The sequence below is a fragment of the Myotis lucifugus genome, unplaced genomic scaffold (assembly GCF_000147115.1).
Source record: "Myotis lucifugus unplaced genomic scaffold, Myoluc2.0 scaffold_140, whole genome shotgun sequence".
Lineage (NCBI taxonomy): Eukaryota > Metazoa > Chordata > Mammalia > Chiroptera > Vespertilionidae > Myotis > Myotis lucifugus.
In genome coordinates, this window is record NW_005871188.1 from 1439787 (window position 1) to 1445095 (window position 5309).

The 5309-nt window shown below is 47.3% G+C and overlaps 1 protein-coding gene and 1 pseudogene across 1 annotated transcript in view; one reads left to right on the forward strand and one right to left on the reverse strand.

Annotated features, from left to right (window-relative positions):
- The window catches only part of DCBLD2 (discoidin, CUB and LCCL domain containing 2), an 88920-nt gene that overhangs the window by 54046 nt on the left and 29565 nt on the right, over positions 1-5309 (forward strand). The gene's annotated exons all lie outside the window — the stretch shown is intronic.
- On the reverse strand, positions 2114-3999 carry LOC102435656 (annotated as a pseudogene).

Genomic DNA, 5309 nt, shown 5'->3' on the forward strand with positions numbered 1-5309 from the left:
GACACCAAGTTTCAAGGGCATTTGGATGAACGGGCTAAAGAGGAAGGGAATGTGGTCTTTTAAATGTTTGGTGATAAAAAAGAGAGAGAAATCCTAACCAATTTGGCTCAGTTAATAGAGCATTGACCTGTGGACTGAAGGGTCCCGGGTTTGATTCTGGTCAAGGGCATATGCCTGGGTTGAAGGCTCTATCCACAGTAGGGGGCGTGCAGGAGGCAGCCAATCAATGATTCTCTCTCATCATTGATGTTTCTATCTTTCTCTCTCTCCCTTTCTCTCTGAAATCAGTCTATATATATACAACCCTAATATGCAAATAGACTGAACGGTGGAACAACCAGTCACTATGATGTGCGCTGACCACCAGGGGGTGCATGCGGAACATGGCGGGTGTCGGCAGCAGGTGGCATAGTGTGGAACATGGCGGGCATCGGCTGCGGCGGGATAGTGGGGCAGGTGAGTGGGGGCGCCAGACCAAGGTGGGGCGCCGGTCGCTGTCATCAGCGAACCTGTGGTGGTTCTTCGCTCCAATGCGCAGTGGTCCCGCCAGGCACTCGCACCCGCTGCTGGTGCCGGCCCTGTTTGCACTCGCACCCACTGCTAGCACCAGGCACCGTCAGTGGATGCGAGTGGCGACTGCCGGCCCCGATTGCCCCTCAGGGCTTCTCCCCTGAGGACTCCTGGACTATGAGAGGGTGCAGGCCGGGCTGAGGGACCTCCCGTCGTTCCCCACTCCCCCCGCCAATTGTATGAATTTTGTGCACAGGGCCTCTAGTATCTAGATAATAGCCTATCTGACTACAGTGTTTATTGCTTAGCCATGCCTATGTCATCCAAAAGAAAGCATTGAGTATTTTCATTTGAGAAAAATTTTCCTGAGCTCCTACTGTGGTCTTAGCTACCAAGGATGGCATTGTAATACTTCTACAAGAAATATAAGATTTAGTCCTATGCTCAGTATGTAACGGGATAAGATGGAACATATCTAATAAGATATCTGGGACATAGTAAATGTTAGTTGACTGAATCACAATAATTTATATGTGTAAATTGCACTGTAGTGTATAGACAACTGACCTGTTAAGTGACCCTCTAAGTCAGTGGTTCTCAACCTTCCTAATGCTGCGACCCTTTAATACAGTTCCTCATGTTGTGGTGACCCCCAACCATAAAATTATTTTCGTTGCTACTTTATAACTGTAATTTTGCTACTGTTATGAATTGTAATGTAAATATCTGATATGCAGGATGTATTTTCATTGTTACAAATGGAACATAATTGAAGCATAGTGATTAATCACAAAAACAATATGTAATTATATATGTGTTTTCCTATGGTCTTAGGTGACCCCTGTGAAAGGGTCATTTGACCCCCAAAGGGGTCACGACCCACAGGTTGAGAACCGCTGCTCTAAGTGTGAGAGGATGCTGGACAAAGCTTATCTTGCTGCTAAGTTCTCCTACCAGTATAACTGTGTGATCCTGTGCCTAATACTTTGTTTTCATAATAGGAACCTGGCATGTACCCTCAGGGGATGTCTGACCCGCAGTCGGACATCCCTCTCACAATCCAGGACTGCTGGCTCCCAACCACTCGCCTGCCTGCCTGCCTGATTGTCCCCTAACCACTCCCCTGCCAGCCTGATCAACACCTAACTGCCCTCCCCTGCCGGCCAGTCGCCCCCAACTGCCCTCCCCTGCCGGCCATCTTGTGGCTGTGGGAGCCGCCATCTTTGAGGGAAGGGCAATCAATCCCCTGCCGGCCATCTTGTGGCTGTGGGAGCCGCCATCTTTGAGGGAGGGGCAATCAATGAGCATATTCCCTCCTTATTGGCTGTGGGTGCTGCTATCTTTGAGAAGGCATGAGGGTCAATTAGCATATTCCCTCCTTAGATAGGAGGATTGCTAGCAGAAGTCTCTGAGCAGATGGTTTCCTTTGAGCTGTATTTTTCTTGCCTAGAATGTTTCTTGTTAGTTGGGAGCCTTGTAGTAACAGTGGTCCTCAGGAAAGCTGTTTACTTGGGAAAAGATTTCAAGAAAGACACATCTTAAGGCTTCTACAATTCCCAGCTTAATCGATGTTATTTTGCCTTTATGGAGTTGTAAAGGTCAAAATCTATAATTATGACTTACTTTTTCTGTCTTGAGTCATCTTGGCTGTCCTTATAGCTGTCAATTTTGAATTTCTATTTTCCTCCTAGGGAGCTCTTTCGAGTCCCATGGAATTTTTTTTTTTAAGGTAAACCATAAAGTGTTTTTTATTCATTAATACTTATTAGAGATTTCCATTTTCCTCTTCAGTTTGCATGTGGAGTACTAGGAGAGCCTTTTTCATGTCTGGGTACAGGAAGCCGAGACCACCTCTGCACTGCTACCTGCATTTACCTGCTAGAAGTAAACATTTGTTAAGTGGAAGTGATTATTATATATATTTCTCTCTTCCTTTCGACTGTACACTATGTAACAAGAGTGACAGACCTGAAATTGCAATCACCAAACAAACCCAAGATAGTTGTTGTCCACTTTCCTTGGCAAATACAGCACAGAGGGCATTGTCTGCAAATGGAGACATCAAAGAGGAGGTGGTGACGGCTCGTTTCCTTTATCACTGTCTTTTAAATTTAGGTTTTCTAAAGCAACATCTAAAGGCATAACATCTACACAGCCCATAGCACCAAAATCTGCCATCCCCCCTCCCCATTCGTCCTCATCTAAGGGGAACTCTCTCCACACTGAGTGATCAGCAGGAGCTCCTGAACAAACAGGCTGCGGTCTGCACGCTCACTTTGCATGGTCTGGTGTTCTGTGTCAGACATTTTAGGATCATTCAACCTTGTTAAAAGAAATTGGGAATTCTGGAGTTTGCTGACTGCTTCCATGTTAGCCATCTTGGTTGTTGCAGTGGATAATGTGATTGTAGTGGTGATACTCCTTGTATCAGTGCGCCAGCTTGCCGCGTGCGGTCTGCAGTCGCGCTGCCTGGGCTTGCTGCTTTTCTAGCTGCAGCTGCAGCTGCATTTGTTCTAACTGAGCAGCAGAAGGGCTGGAAGAATTAAACTGTCCTCTTGCAGAATGTCTCACTCCTGATAACTGAGAGAAAAGCTCAGCTACAGGACCCATGGCTTCCCTATTGCTGGAGAATATGAACTCTGAGAAGAAAAAGTTCATACTAATAAGTGCGTGTTTGATCTATGAGCATGAGGACTTCCTAATCCTCAGCCAGGGGGAAACATTTTGCGTACATGTGGAACACCCCTCGATTCATCTGAACCTCTAGGGGCTCTGTGCTCAAGTGTAAGATGAGCTGCAGAGTCATCTGTGACATGAGTAGGACCGCCTGCAGGTAATGCTGCACATACAGGACAAATCACTTCTGCATGTTCCATAGAGCCCATTTCCCCACAATAGGGACAGGTAAGGCTGTGGCTGCTCTATAGAGAAAGCTTCCCCACCATAGTACAAGCCAAAACCTACCTTTGTTAGTGTGGACTGCATTGGGTGGTCTGTTGTATTCATTGTTGTTACACCACTTTCATAGCAAGACACAAAGATTGTCATTGTAGCAAATGAAACACATATCTGCAGCCTTGAAAATTTCCTTTTAAACATGTACTACAGCTGACACCTTCATGTTGGGACATGCTAGTTCAGACGGTGGCAGCGTGGCCTCTCCCAGTTGAGCTCCCAAGGAATTTGAGAGCAAGGTCAAGTGAGTTGCATACATTTGCCTGGCATAACCTGGAGTTTCAGCCCTGAATGGACTTGTAATAAAGCCCTGTTCTGATCAAGTATATCCGTAGTCGAGCAGCACTCTGGCACGTGGCCTGAAGGTAATGGGGCCAGCTGGCACTCTTCTTGTGGCTTAAATACCGTGTTGGACCACACAGGTACCTTTTTATCTCAGGCTATTAATCTTAGAAGTTCAATTTTTAATCTTAGAAACTGGAAACTCTTTTGGTAGAGCAGGAAAGTGGAAAATTAATTCTTACTAATGCAATGAAAAGATTGCCAGGAATAACTAGAGTATAGTTAATTCAGTTTGCTTTTCCCAGTCAGTAAACCTGGTAGTAGTGAACCCCTATCCAGGCATGTATCCTCTTCAACTCCTAAAACACAGATTTAACCTAATCATCATTCAAATGCCTGTGGTATATAGATAATAATCCATATAATTGCTCTCAAAATACCACTTTTCTGTTGGTGTAACAATTGTTATGCTCTAGTTCTTTCAAGACACATTTCATTTGGCTAACATGGTTTTGTCAGAATTGTGGAATGCATCATCAGCCATCCTATCATTGCTGTGGTGGCCATTAATTTAATGACTATTTGAGTACCATCAGCTCTGGGACACATGTGAGGTACTGTCCCTTAGCAAAGTTGTTTGGCCAAGAGTTTCTATGTGAAGTCACTTACCTTTGTGGTTGCCTTAGGGCTTTCTTCCAGGCTTTTCTCCCTACCGGTTAGAACATGCTTGGACTTAGCCAAACATGCTAACAATCACGTACTCATCCATGTATTTAATAAATGGTAATTAAAATCCGCCTGTTGTGCCACGTGTCTCTGTCTCTGTGTGTAGACCCGGCATTATCTAATGACTAGAGGCCCGGTGCACGAAATTCGTGCGCAGGTATGGTCCCTAGGCCTACCTGCGATCAGGGCCATTTTCCCTGGCTGCCTGCAGCCGACCCTGCCCACCGCCGCCACCCACCCTCAGTTCCCCGTTCGCCATCAGGTGATTGGTGCTTGACTGCCAGGGGAAGGGACTGAGAGGTTGGCTGTTCCTACCTGCTCACCAGCCCCGCCTCTGCCGCAGGTTGCTGTCTGTGTGTGAGGTGACCGGCAGGGCGGGGGCCTTGGCCTGGCGCAGTCTGCATCCCCCGCCACCTAACCCTGATTCCCCATTCGCCATCAGGCAATCGGAGCTGCCGGCCAGGGAAAGAGACAGACAGGTGGTCAGTGCACCTCATAGTGACTGGTCCAGGGGTTGTTCTGGTCATTCTGCTTTAGGGTCAATTTGCATGTTACCCTTTTATTATATAAGATAGAGGCCTGGTGCACCAGTGGGAGCCAGCTGGCCTGCCCTGAAGGGGACCCCAGATCGGGGTGGGGGTCCCCACTAGGGGGCGGGGAGGGCCTGGGCGAGGGGCCACGCCCCCAATTGGGGTGGGGGTCCTCGCAGGGTGGCAGGGCCGTCCTGGCGAGGGGCCGGTAGTTCTGATCTCTGTCATCTGTCATATGCTCTTTCTGTCACTGGGCTTTTATAATTAGGATGCTGCTGTAACTCTGTAATGCATCAACAAATCGTT